General features: G+C 36.3%; 1 pseudogene; it reads right to left on the bottom strand.

Annotated features, from left to right (window-relative positions):
- Nucleotides 1-718: 718 nt before the first annotated feature.
- On the bottom strand, nucleotides 719-5,128 carry LOC142623294 (stress-response A/B barrel domain-containing protein HS1-like; annotated as a pseudogene).
- Nucleotides 5,129-13,982: the final 8,854 nt, after the last annotated feature.

The raw sequence follows: 13,982 nt of genomic DNA, 5'->3' as shown, positions 1-13,982 counted from the left end.
ATAACTGAAAACAGGTTATTAGGTATTCTTAGAGGGCGTTTGGATGCAGCTTATTGCTGCATCCACGTTTTGCCTTTTTTTTTTTTTTTTTGCTGCTGTGGGGGACAAGCGTGCGGTGCGCGCACTGTGCGCATACTGCGCATACTGTGCGCACACTGCGCATACTGTGCATGTACTTTTTTAGAAATTTTTTATTAAAAGTGGGTTCTGTAGTACTATTTACACATTTAAAAATTATTTTGCTACAGTGTTTTCAGTTTTCAGTTTTCAGCAATAAGTTCTATCCAAACGGACCCTTAGTTTCCTTTGGAAATTGAGATTTGGAAACCATTTTTGTTTCCAGTCTATTTTGAGTTACCAAACAAATTTTTTGGTCTAGAAAATAGAAAATAGTTTTTAAAAATAGAAAATTGGGAAAAAAAATAGTTGCCAAACATATCCTAAACAGGGATACCACTACATTTCTTAGGCCCAATAATTAAGCCTATCACCTGTCAATGAGCAATATTAAGATGCTTTTAACTATTTATGGATAAGACTTCCACTGTGATTAACTCAACACATCTGGACAATATATTTAGTAGTAAAAAACTTGAGTGAAGATTTAACCATACTCTCCAATATCAAAACATGGAAGATGGAAATGATAGACTTTGAGTTCCTTTTTTGTGCCAGGGAAGAGAAATAAAGTAGAGCTTAAATTAGCAGCTTTATGGAATAATTGAGAAATATGCATAGGTTTCCATAAATTTATTAATTTTTGGGAACAATCTCTAATCTAACTTGACATAACAAAGATAAAACTAAAAGAAAGACACTTCACCACATTCAATGAGATAAGACCCGGTTTTTTAAACCTTATGCATAGCAAAGTTCCAATAAGAGGCACCATAGATGGATCTAAGATGACTGTCACTGCTGTTCTGATTCAGATATCAACGGTAGTAGGTTTGAAGTCAACCACAAGGACTTTATCCAAGCTGGAAAGGAACCCGTTTGCAAATTCAAGATGAACAGGATGAGCTAAATACTCTGCAAGACCCTCTTTAGTCTCAAATGTAGATTCAAAGACATGAGTGAAACCATGATGCAGGTTTTCAATGCTGACATCCTTGCCTCTGTTAAAGTAGTTGTAATATTAATATACAATAAGTGACAAAAAAGTTAAGATCTATGAAGTTAGGAAGGCAACTTAATTAAAACAGTATTTCAGTTACCAAAATTCACTATAGATTTTATATATCCAGTGAAGACTTGGTAAGAGAAGATTTCTAATTTAATAGCTATGAGCGCAGGGGGCAGATTTTTCAAAACAAATTCAATTGACATAAACAACTTGTCTAAATTTTTACCAGCTAAAAAAACCTACATAGGTTTGTATATACGTATATTTTCAGTTGATATCCGGCTATCTGATGTTCATATTCCACTATGTGTACTTGACTACCTACAATAGTTGGGATCATCCAAGACTCAAGAGACAGCCAATTATCTCAAAAACCAGTAGCATTCCACTTCACCACGGATTGCAATATTCCAATCATTATTTTTCCAATCAAACTTTGCATTTGTGCTTAGTGTTATATATTTTGTTCATAGCCAGTCCTAAGCCCAGGAAAAAGAGAAGGGTTGCGGTAGATTGACGATCAGCATAAAAATTTAAATTCTCTATTAGGAATTTTGTCTAATCAATGTTTTGATTATTCAATTGTTAGAACAGGTGGGTCAGGTGAGATTAAAACCCTGGTTCTTCTTATAAAGCAGACCAAGCATATGCCTAAGGGCCTAAGCTACAAGGCTATTGGCTATTTTGTCTAATCAATGTATTCATCTATCCAACAATTTAAGGCCTAGTGGTTGCCCCTAGAATTCATAACCATGAACACAAGTCTCTCATTCATTCAATCAAGGTGTTAGAGCTGATGAGCAGGCAGCACAAGTGTGTAAGAGCTTGATATCATGCCAAGAAGAATATCATTTCTTTTCTTTATGGCAATTGATAACTAATGGCTTGTTTGGATGTTTAGAGAGATAGAGAAGAGTAGAGGGAAGGAGAGTAGTGGAGAGTAGAGTAGAGGGGAATGGTTATCCTCTAACTTGTTTGGATATTTTTAAAATTAGTAAGGGAGAATGGAGTAATTAGTCTTTCATCTTGTTTGGATGTTTTAAAAATTAGGATGTAAATGAGAAGAAATGATTTAAATAGACAAATTTACCCCTATTTGAAAATGGACTTGCAATATTGGTCTATGATTAATTTGTTAGATTAAATAATTATGACTATAGCATGCAATATTTTTTTTGATAAAATTTTTTTTTCTGATGTAAATTAAATTAATCAACATTGGTGTATGATTAAATATTTTTTCTACTTTTTTATTATACTAAAAAAAAACCATCCTTAATTGATAATTGTAAGTGCACAATTGCACCTGGCCCCAAGAACAGTTACGGGCTCAGGCCCAACGAGCCTTAAACAATGTAATTTGTAGAGTGTGGGCTTGAAACCCAGGTTAGAAGTGTTTGAGGATTAAATAGCAAGCTAAAGATAATAAACGCTTAAAAACAACAAAGAATGCTATGAATCAATCTGCTCGGACGTAAGCCGAGAACTGTTCTTATATAATTTCTCTTTCCTTCTTTTTATCTTTCTTTTAGGTTACAAAGAGGGAGATCCCCCTTGCTGTCTTAGATTCCCCCTTAAATACTACTCTCTTGAATCCCCTTTACACGTGTTGCTTTACCTCCCCTTTAACCTAGATATTTCCTTTCCCAGTGCCTTTGAATAGTAACCAGAAGTTTCTCTTCCACTGTTCAGGTGTCACTTCCCCATCAATGCGGCCAGGGTGGTAGGTGCAGGGTCTTTAATGTGGAGGTAGCAGCCTTTATCTTTGACATTTCTTCAACACCAGTGCTTCTGGGGCATTCTAGGGTTTACCCCTTTTAACCATTGGTCTTAACCGTGTCATCCCCTAATCTTTATTGCGAAACCCCGAGTTCTTCGGTGTCCGTCCGAGGATAAGTTCACCCTCGGCTGGATCCTCGGACCCTCGGCGTATGGGCCGACCCATAGTACCAACAAATTCTAAACCCAGTAGCAGGTCGGCCTTCCTTAACACGGCCCAAAAGGCCCACATTCTCATCAGGATCTTTTCGCCCCCCACAATAATAATTAAAATAAGAAAAAAAAAGTTTGGATGCTGAGGAAAAAACATCATGAAAAAAGACATTATAAATATTAAATGCTTTAAAAAAAAAAAGATTGAGAGTAAGATCAGATTTTATTTTCCTACACAGTTTTCTCAGTAGCCTAGGCGCTCCCTCTTTCTCCTCCATTCTTCAACGCCATTTCTTTCGCTGTAGAAGGAAATTCTCAAACTACTTTTCTCTTCTTTCCTTTCCTTTCAGAGAGAAAATGCAGAGAGTGTTAGAGAAACTAATTCAATTCTTTACACAAGACCTTTCCTTATATTCACGTCTTTGTCATCCATAATTTCTTGGTTTTCGGAGGTGGGTGACGTGCCGGAGATTTGAGATTTGAGAGTGTAAGCCTGTAAGGTTTGTTTAATTATCAATTCTTTGAATTTAGGATTTGTTTGGTTGCTGAGAAAATGGACTAGAAAATTTTTAGAAAGCCAACTTTTTTGCGGTTTTTACAGAATGTGAGAGAATAAAAGGAACCCCTGGCGACTTGAAAAATATTGAATTATATGTTTTTTAGTTGCGTTGAGATTTTCGTAGAAACTCGAATTTTTCCTTTTATGTTTTCTCATAGTCCATTTTCTTAGTAACCAAATAGCGGTTAGAGTTAGAAACTTGTATGGATCTCTATTCCTCGTCTATTTGTTTTTTTCCCTACTGAAAACTTTGGATTTCCATATTTCATGGTTATTCGAATTTGGACTCAGTTAGGGAAGAGATAATTTAGAAATTCACTATATCATTAATCATTTTCTTGGCAACCAAACTGATCATTACGTTAGTGTTTAATTTTCTTAGGAAACAAAGAAAGATTATATAATCGATTTGTAATTTTGTTAATTTTGTAAATTAGGAAATTCATTTGGTCAATAATTTATCTACTCTACTCTCCCTCCAAATCTCTCCAATTTGGGGAATTAAAAATGAGGGGTTAGAGGTAATTGAAACCCCTCCCCCTCCTTCCTTAAAAAACTTCCAAATAAAGTAATTGAATTACTCTCCCTCCTTTTACTCTACTCCCCCTCCTTTTTTTTAACTTCCAAATAGGCCATAAAGTGATTTTAATAAGTATTGTAGGGTAATCAATGTAGAGAACTAAAGTATTTTCTCAAATGCTTTGGAGCTGAACCCCTTCCAATCATTAAACATATTACAGAAGTAAAAATAAAATTCAATATCTTGCCTAAGTAAACAATATGTAATGTGTCACATTCAATGTTTTGCTTTATAAAACAGTCTGTACTTCCCCTTTCTCAGCTAAATATGATACTCCTAGCATGCAATGCAACCTAAGAATTTCAAAGTGGGAAAGAAACAGTCAGACCTAATGTAACAAGTGTGAAGGTAACAGATTATTTGCTTAACGAAATTTGCCTAAGACACAAAATCTGTCTTCCTTCTTGGGGATTCTGAAATCCAAACCCCATAAGCCATTAAAGATCTTCTAGGCTCCTACTCAATTTTTTATTATCAATTTTTAGTATGTGACAATGCTACAAACACTCCAAGCCTAATCCGCTTTCTTATTAACAAACAACTGGCCCTCAACTCATCACCCAAAATAGAATTTAGGATTTGGAAGATCTTTGTAATATACATCTGAGTTGAATTTTATAGGATTTCACAAAAGTCAACAACAATAACAACTAAGCAGTCCCAAAATTTTAAAAGAGTTGAAACCAAACTCAAAAAGGAAAATTGATGAGAGTTTATGGTTTATTTTTATTTTTTTACCAGTGGAGTGACTTCATGGGTTCAATGATGTTGACGAGGTTGGCATAGCCCTTGATGTATTCCTCTATCTGGTTCTCTGAGATTCCATCTTTGAACTTGGCCAGCAGTATGTGCTTCACCACTCCCCTCCCTTCCTCCATCTCTCTCTCTCTCTCTCTCTCTCTGAAGTTTGAACTTTGAAGATCAGCTTTGTTACCGTAGGTGTCTTTCCCGAGTTTCCTCTTATTTATTCCACGCAATTCACGCCTAATGCTATTTATTATGGTTAATTATGTTGTGAATATTATTATGGGTTATTATTATACCACTGGTCAAAGATTTCCTAAAATTCTTGAAGATTTTATTATTAACTCTATAATAATAATATATTAAGAGGATTCAAAGGTAGTTATGGGCAAATTTTTTTAAATAACTATAAAAAGCAAACTATATTATTAGTTAGCCAAGGTTTAAAACTAATTTGGTATATAACAAATCGAGTCCTTTGGACTCGATTTTTGAATGCTAAATCGACTGCTTTGAAGTCGATTTCAACATTATTTGTAGCTGACGTGGAAATGTGGTCCACGTAGACATAGAACTCGAGTCCATTGGACTCGAGTTCTGTCAAATAGAAATCGAGTCCTTAGGACTCGATTTCATTTTGTTCATCATCTTCTCCCTTCGTTCTTTTTTCTTTTCTTTTTTCTCCATTTCAGGTCTTGTTCACATCTTCTTCCTTTCTGCCAAGCCTCCAAAAATCCCAAACCCATTTTTCTCAAAATCCAAACCCATTTCTCAAAATCCCAAACCCAAAACCCATGAACAAAACCAAATACAAAACCTAAAACAAATCAACGCGTTCTTCTCCTCCATTGAGCGGCGGCGAGAAACCACGATCCGATTTCCATCGCCTGAAGTTTTCGCTGCTTGGGTTTGGTCAGAATCAGCGCCTGGGTTGTTGGGTACGTGTTCTTCTCCTCCACTGGAGCGGCGGCGGCGGCGAGAAACCACACGCTCGATCTGATTTCCATCGACTGATTCGGCGCCCAATCCGATTTGCATCGTTGCTTCTTTCTTCTTCGTTGTTGATCTCTGCGTTTTGCTTTGGCGTTTTGATCTCTGGGTTTTGCTTCAGTGTTTTGATCTCTGGATTTCTTCTTCGGCGTTTTGATCTCTGGGTTTTCATCTCTGGTTCTTCAGCATTTTCTTCTTCAGCGTTTTGATTTCTCAGTTTAGGTGGTACAAAATCGAGTCCGTAGGACTCGTTTTCTATTTCACAGAACTCGAGTCCACAGGACTCGATTTCTATGCTGACGTGGACCAGGTGTCCACATCAGCTACGAATGAGGTTGAAATTGAGTTTGGTGTACTCGATTTAGCATTCCAAAATCGAGTCCAAAAGACTCGATTTGTTATATACCAAATTTGTTTCAAACCTTGGCTAACTAATAATATAGTTTAGATTTTATAGTTATTTAAAAAATTTTGCCGTAGTTATGGTTTCAGAAAATGTCAAAAATACGCTAAGTTAATTAAATAATCCGAATTCTTAAAAAATAAAAATGGGGTTAAAATTGTAATTCAACAAAATTTTAAAAAAAAAACAACCAGAGAATTAAAAAAAAAAAAAAATTAGCACACTCTTTATTTTAATATATCTCACGTATATTTGATACATTTTTTCTTAAAAAACTAGCACACACTAAACCTAGCAGTTTACACCATTTCAAATTCTAAATTTTAGTTTCTTAAAAATTCTTTCCCATATAACTTCACTAACAATAGATAAATTCAAATTGAAAAATTACATTACGCGCGTGTGACGAGGCTAGTTTTTGTTGTTGTTGTTATTTTCATTATTATTATTATTATTATTATTATTATATATCTGTATATATATTAAGAGGATTCAGAAAGTTAGTTATTGCTTTTTTTAATGTAAAAAATACCCCTAATTTAATTAATCTATTCTTGTTCCTTAAAAAGAGAAATAAGGTTAAGATAGTAAATCAACTAAAATTTTCCCACTACCCTTGCACTTTCCACTTCCTAGCCCCACTACCCTATGTTTCTAACAAAAAATAAGAACTTCCCACTTCCCATCCCCACTACCCCATGTTTTTAACCAAAAATAAGAAAGAAAGGCTACCCACACATGGCTCCTATATATATATATATATATAACTACCAACGGTTCCAATAATAAAAAAACTTCCATAAAATTAAAAAAAAAAAAAATACTCACATCACATAAAATTAAAAAAACACTAGCCTCTGAGCAACTACTTACATCACATAAAATTATTTGTCTATATATATTAAGAGGATTCAGAAAGTTAGTTATTGCTTTTTTTACTATAAAAAATACCCCTAATTTAATTAATCTATTCTTATTCCTTAAAAAGAGAAATAAGGTTAAGATAGTAAATCAACTAAAATTTTCCCACTGCCCTCACACTTTCTACTTCCCAGCCCCACTACCCCACATTTCTAACAAAAAATAAGAACTTCTCACTTCCCAGCCCCATTATTGATGCTGGGCCGCGAGCGACTGGAAAACTGCTGCCGGGCCTTCATTCGACGACCCGCTGTGGCGATGCTCCCATGTGTGCGGTTGCTGTTGTAGGCCCCTCTCGATGATCGGCATGGTTCAAGCGGTGCTTCGGGTGCTCTCTCTCTCTCGATGGAGGAGGGTATTTGTCCACCTTTGAAAGTGTAGCAGGAATTTTGGCCAAATGTTAGCTGATTACCAATGGTAAGTGAAGTCGCCACCAATCATTGGGTTTTTCTAAGGTGTGATTGGTCACTTGTTTCTAGTTGATTTTATTGCCAATTCTAGGCTAAGAAAAATGACATTTTTCCTAATCTAATGTGAATGGCAAAAAATCTTGATTCTTGAGTTCGGAAGTTTGGTTACAAGTGGGGAATGTGTTAGGCACCCCACAACACCTGTCCAAGGACAGTCCTTTGTTTTGAAAAAACCTTAATTTTCGGTGATTGGCAGTAAAAACATGATTTTGGCATTGGCTTTCGGGGCTTTGCATGCATGGGGGCTTTAAGGTTTGGCTTTTGAATGGGTGTGGTCTTGATCTATGCTTTTCTAAGGCATTCAGACAAATACCAGATTTCCACGGCTAAAATTCGGCGATATGTCACCTTACTTTTGCGGCAGAAATTAGACATCACTTTGCCTTAGATGACATGGAATGTGACAATCACACCGGGAGGGGCGAGTAGGCACACACACACACACACACACACACACACACACACACACACACACACACACATACATATACATATACATATACATACATCATGCACAATGCTAGCACATAGAGTAGGAAAGTAAATGCCTACATCCTTAAAGCATGACCCAAAAATTAGGTGCAGGAAAGTAAATAGGGTCGCCATACTCTAGAAATGAGGACGAATGGTACATGACATGATATGCCTAATACAACCCATCTAAGAGAAAAATGAGGGAGGAAGGAAGGAGGTTTAAAAGAGTACATAACTAAATGAGAGAGGCTAGACCCCTAAATCTACTGAACATAGTTGCTTGGCTTATATCCACATGCTCGAATCCTCGACATTTTTGCTTATGCCTGGGAGACCATGCCCTAGCTCCATGCGTCTTCGCTCCATGTGTGTACATGCAAAGGCAAAGATAAGAAACTAGCAGACAAGCATCAGAAGGAAAAAGATGCAAAGAGTACATGAAAGAGGCATAAAACAGATAAACATGATAGACATGGCAAGCATAGCATATGACAAGAGACATGACGAGCAAACATAAGTAGACAAACAAGAAAGCAAGCAAACAAGAAAGCAAACAAGCAAGGAGGTAAGCAAGCAAAAGGGCCAACAAAAGGTGGTGTCCATGGAGGACAAATGTAGGTTTGGATCGGGTGTCCATATCTTCATTGTGTTGAAGTATGGACGACACATTGGGAAGCAAGACTCATGCATGAACATGTAAGAAAGCGTGTAAAGATGCAAGGAAAGCCAGCAAGTGACACAAACAAGCATGACAAGTATATCATCGCACGGAGCGGAAAAGGGAAGGGTACGCATGGAGCAAACTGGCATTTGGAGATGCCTCCCAAATGGTCACATCCAATCCAGGAAAATACTAGATTTCCACTGTGAAAATCCAGCGACATATCACCTTATTTTCGTGGCAGAAATTAAGCATTGCTTTGCCTTAGATGAAATGGATTATGACAATCACACTGGGAGGGGCGAATAGGTATATATATATAGATACATACATACATACATCATGCACAATTGTAGCACACGGAGCAAGAAAGTAAATGCCTACATCCCTAGTGCATGGCCCAAAAATTAGGTGCTGGAAAGTAAACATGGGTAGCCATACTCTAGAGATGAGGACGAATGGTACATGGCATGATATACCTAATACAACCCATCTAAGATAGAAAAGAGGGAGGAAGGAAGGGGGTTTAAAAGAGTACATAACCAAATAGGAAAGGCTAGACCCCTAAATCTACTGAACATAACCGCTTGGCTTATATCCACATGCTTGTATTCTCACCATTTTCGCTTGCGCCTGGGAGACTATGCCCTAGCTTCATGCGTTCTCGCTCCAGGTGTGTGCATGCAAAGGCAAAGACAAGAAACCAACAAACAAGCAACGAAAGGAAAAAGATGCAAAGAGCATGTGAAAGAGGCATAAAGCAGATAAGCATGATAAACATGACAAGCATAGCATATGGCAGGAGACATGATGAGCAAAGATAAGCAGACAAACAAGAACGCAAGCAAACAAGAAAGTAAACAAGCAAGGAGGTAAGCAAGCAAAAGGGCAACAAAAGGTGGTGTCCATGGGGGACAAATGTAGGTTTGGATTGGGTTTCCATATCTTCATTGTGTTGAAGTATGAACAACACATTGGGAAGCAAGACTTATGCATAAACATGTAAGCAAGCATGTAAAGATGCAAGGAAAGCCAGCAAGTGGCACAAACAAGCATGGCAAGCATATCTTCCCACGAAGCGGCAAAGGGAAGGGTACGCATGGAGTAACCTGGCATTCGGAGATGCCTCCCAAATGGTCACATCCAAACAAGGCCTCATGGGCGTCGGATGTAACCAAACAACCACAAACCCACTAAGGGCATCAAGCGTGGCAAAGACTAGAACTAGAGAGGCTAGCATGGAAGATAAAGCATAGAAGCAAGCAAATATAGACATGTAAATAAGGATTATCCAAACCCTTTGATATGGGCCAAGGCGTACAGATGATGACCATGAACATAAAGGGGTCAAAATCTAAATCCTACCAAATGGCCAAAACACAAGAAAGAGAGACAAAAGCGACAAAAAGGCTACAATAGCACATGGCATGACAAACATAGCCTAGGTTTAGGCACACAAACATGGAATGGAGCGCACAAGCACATGGAAGATAGTATAAAGCACGTAAAGAACATAGATCTAAGCATGTAAGCATGTGAAAACATAGATTAAGACAAGTAGGTATAGAAACATACACATCAACATGTACAAGCCTAGCACCTAAACATGGAAGAACATGAATCCAAGCATATAAGCATGTGAAGACAAGGATCTAACCATATAGCATGGAAATATACACATAAACACATAGATCCAAGCAAGACATAGCCAACAACATCATACAAGCATGTGAGCATGTAACCCTAACATCAACATAGAACAAAAGAGGAACAAAGCATGAGAAAACGTGGCATAAACCATGGAGGAAAGACAAATAGACATGTAAACAAGCATAGAAACATGTGGATCTAGCCAAACAACACATGGGAAAGATAGATATAGGCAGAAACACATGGTATGAGAAATGGAAGCATGTGGATCTAAACATCAAAAACATAGGAAAAAGAATATCTAAGCATAGAAAGCATGGCATAAAGCATAAAGCATGTAGATCAAGAAAAATAACATATAAACAAGCAAGGAAGAACATGGATCTAAGCTAAGAACATGCTAGGAGAAAGATAAAGCAAGAAACATGTTAAGGAAACCAATAGATCATGTTATTAAGGTAAAAATAGGCTAGAAAAATCTTGAAAAAAACTTTGGAAAGAAAGGGGTGTGGATTGTAGCTAAAAAGCTACATCCACACCCCTAAACCTCAAATCCAAGGTATGGAACCAAGGGGGGGAAGATTAGGGGTCAGAACAATACCTTGTGTTTTTGGTGAAGAGAGAAGAATCAAGAAACTTTGATTTGTTTTTTTTTTTGTGTTTTTTGGGAGAGAAATATGGTGAGAAAAAAAAATGCCCAAACAACTTCCAAAAACCCAATTTTTCTGTCCTCCCTCAATCTGGGGTGCTAGGGGCTATTTATAACCCTCAACACGTTTTTCGAGGCACCACGCACCTTGTAGGTGCGCCGGTTGGGCCTGGCGGCCAACAAGGTACGCTGGGCTAATGTCAACGTGACATTAGCAAATTCATCCTATTACACTTTTTGGTTCCAACTTTGGACGCACATTTGGAGGTCTTGCTAGATGATCTTGGTGTCTCTAGGAAGCTCTGGATGTCTAGTTTTTAGAACACTAAGGAAATTAAAATTCCAACAGTTGGATCAAAAGTTATGGCCTCAGGAAGTGTGCTGATGCACTTTTCATAGTTTTCTCGATATCTCAACCATTTAACTCTGATTTCGACCCATGAATAGTCGTTGGAATGAGAATCTGATTATCTTCGCAATGGCATTAGTCTTAATCCGTTTTAACAACCGGATCAAGATTAAGGTTTCTAGGGCTCACTAAGAATCAAACTTGGTTAAAGTTGCTAAAAATCTCTAAGGAGCTCAAGTTTGATATAAAACCATGAAAAATATTGTTTTGTGAGGATTTTGACCTTATTTGACCTTCGTTCAACCTTGGGTTGACTAGGGGCATTTTGGTCATTTTAGTTGAAAAAGTCACTTTGGGTGCTCCGGTGTCTGAACGGGTTGCGCCACATCATTCTGGATGTTCTCGCGGCCCTATGGAGAGAAAATAATACTTTTGGATTTTTCGGGGTCCAGCACGCAAATCGAGAGCAGACAAGATACGGTATCAACACCTACTACCCCATGTTTTTAACCAAAAATAAGAAAGAAAGACTACCCACCCACGACTCTTATATATATATATATATATAACTACCAACGGTTCCAATAAAAAAAAAAACTTCCATTAAAAATTTAAAAAAAAAATACTTACATCGCATAAAATTAAAAAGCACTGGCATCTGATCAACTACTCACATTACATAAATTTATTTGTATATATTAAGAGTATTTAGAAAGTTAGTTATTCTTTTTTACTGTCAAAAATACCCATAATTTAATTAATCTATTCTTATTCCTTAAAAAGAGAAATAAGTTTAAGATAGTAAATCAACTAAAATTTTCCCACTACCCTTGCACTTTCCACTTCCTAGCCCCACTACCCCACGTTTCTAACCAAAAATAAGAAAGAAAGGCTACCCACCCCCAACTCCTAAAAAAAAAAAAACACTAGCCTCTGAGCAACTACTCACATCACATAAAAATTATTTCACTACAAATGCTTTACACTCATCACACCCCTAGATTTTTTTTGTGATTGGAAAATATATTAATCCAAAATTATAATTTATGCAAATTATTAACTTTTACCCAAAAAATAAAGGCTAGTTATTATTATCTCTATATATTAAGATGATTCAGAAAGTTAGTTATGCCTTCAAAAAATGTCAAAAATACCCCTATGCTAATTAGATAATCCTTACTCTACGCTAATTAGATAATCCTTATTCTTAAAAAATAAAAATAGGATTAAAATTATAATTCAACAAAATTAAAAAAAAAAACTAACCGAGAAACTTTTTTCCTAAAAATTAACGCACTCTCTATTTTTTATATATTTATATAATACACTCTCTATTTAAAAATATCTCACGCACGTTTAATACATTTTTTTCCTAAAAGCTAGCACACACTAAACTCAATAGTTTACTCTATTTCAAATCCTAAATTTTAGTTTCTTAAAAATCACTTCCAGTGTAACCTCACTAACAATAGATAAATTCAAATTGAAAAATTACATTAAACTCAAAATAAAAAAGACCTCAACATATGTGCAGAGTGCATGTGATGAGGCTAGTTATTATTAAGATTTTGGATCCACATGCATTTTTTTTTTCCTAAAAATAATAAGTAGGAGAGGAGGCCCAAGAGAGTAGCAACCTTACGGCAGGGGTGGAACAAGAAATTAACGTGCACGGAGGGGGGGGGGGGGAGACATATTTCAAAAAGAAAAAAGCTTAGCAACTTCCATTAAAGTCAACACTCAAAAACTAACCAAGTCCTTTAAGACCTTCTCCCCTCTCCATGTGTGTGTGTTAAAATACTTAGTATTAAAAAAAAAAAAACCAACCAAGTTAAACAACCAATATCACCCATCAATTTAGATTCTCCAAATGTCAAATGCAAAGTTAAATTTAAGTAGAAGCCAATGTGTAATTCTAGATAAAATAGTGAATAAAGCTTATCAATTGGTTAAATAAATTAAAGAGGAAAAAAACATAAAGTGTAATGTGAATAAATAGAAATGAAAAAACTGAAAAGAAGAATTTTGACTTTCTCAAAAAAAAAAAAAAAAAAGAATTTTGAACCTGTCAAGATTTTAAAGTCATTTTCACTTTAGATTCAAATAAGAAAATTCTTTTTTAAGGAAAAGAGAACACACTATATATATGGTCCATTATTATATAGAGTCTTCTTACTGATAAACAATGATAATGTGAGAGCATTTGCTAAACAAAGTGAATTATAGATTGCCATCATTAGAGGGTATTTTAAACCAAAGATAGATCAAAGGGTTAAACTTAAAAGTAAATGTGAGAGCACCAGTTCTAATGAGAGACTTGAGCAGTGTAAAACTTTTGGGGAAAAATGTGAATGAAGCCTCTAAAGGAGTTCTGCCCCATGGTTACACACAGTTCTGCCCTTGCTTACGGACTCAGGAGTCAGGACACGGAAGAAGACGGGTCACCAACGCGCTCCACATGCATCTTCCCTCTC

This window comes from Castanea sativa, chromosome 2, assembly GCF_040712315.1.
Source record: "Castanea sativa cultivar Marrone di Chiusa Pesio chromosome 2, ASM4071231v1".
Classification (NCBI taxonomy): domain Eukaryota; kingdom Viridiplantae; phylum Streptophyta; class Magnoliopsida; order Fagales; family Fagaceae; genus Castanea; species Castanea sativa.
Note: the sequence above shows the minus strand (reverse complement) of the source record. Positions and strands in the feature narration are given on the sequence as shown.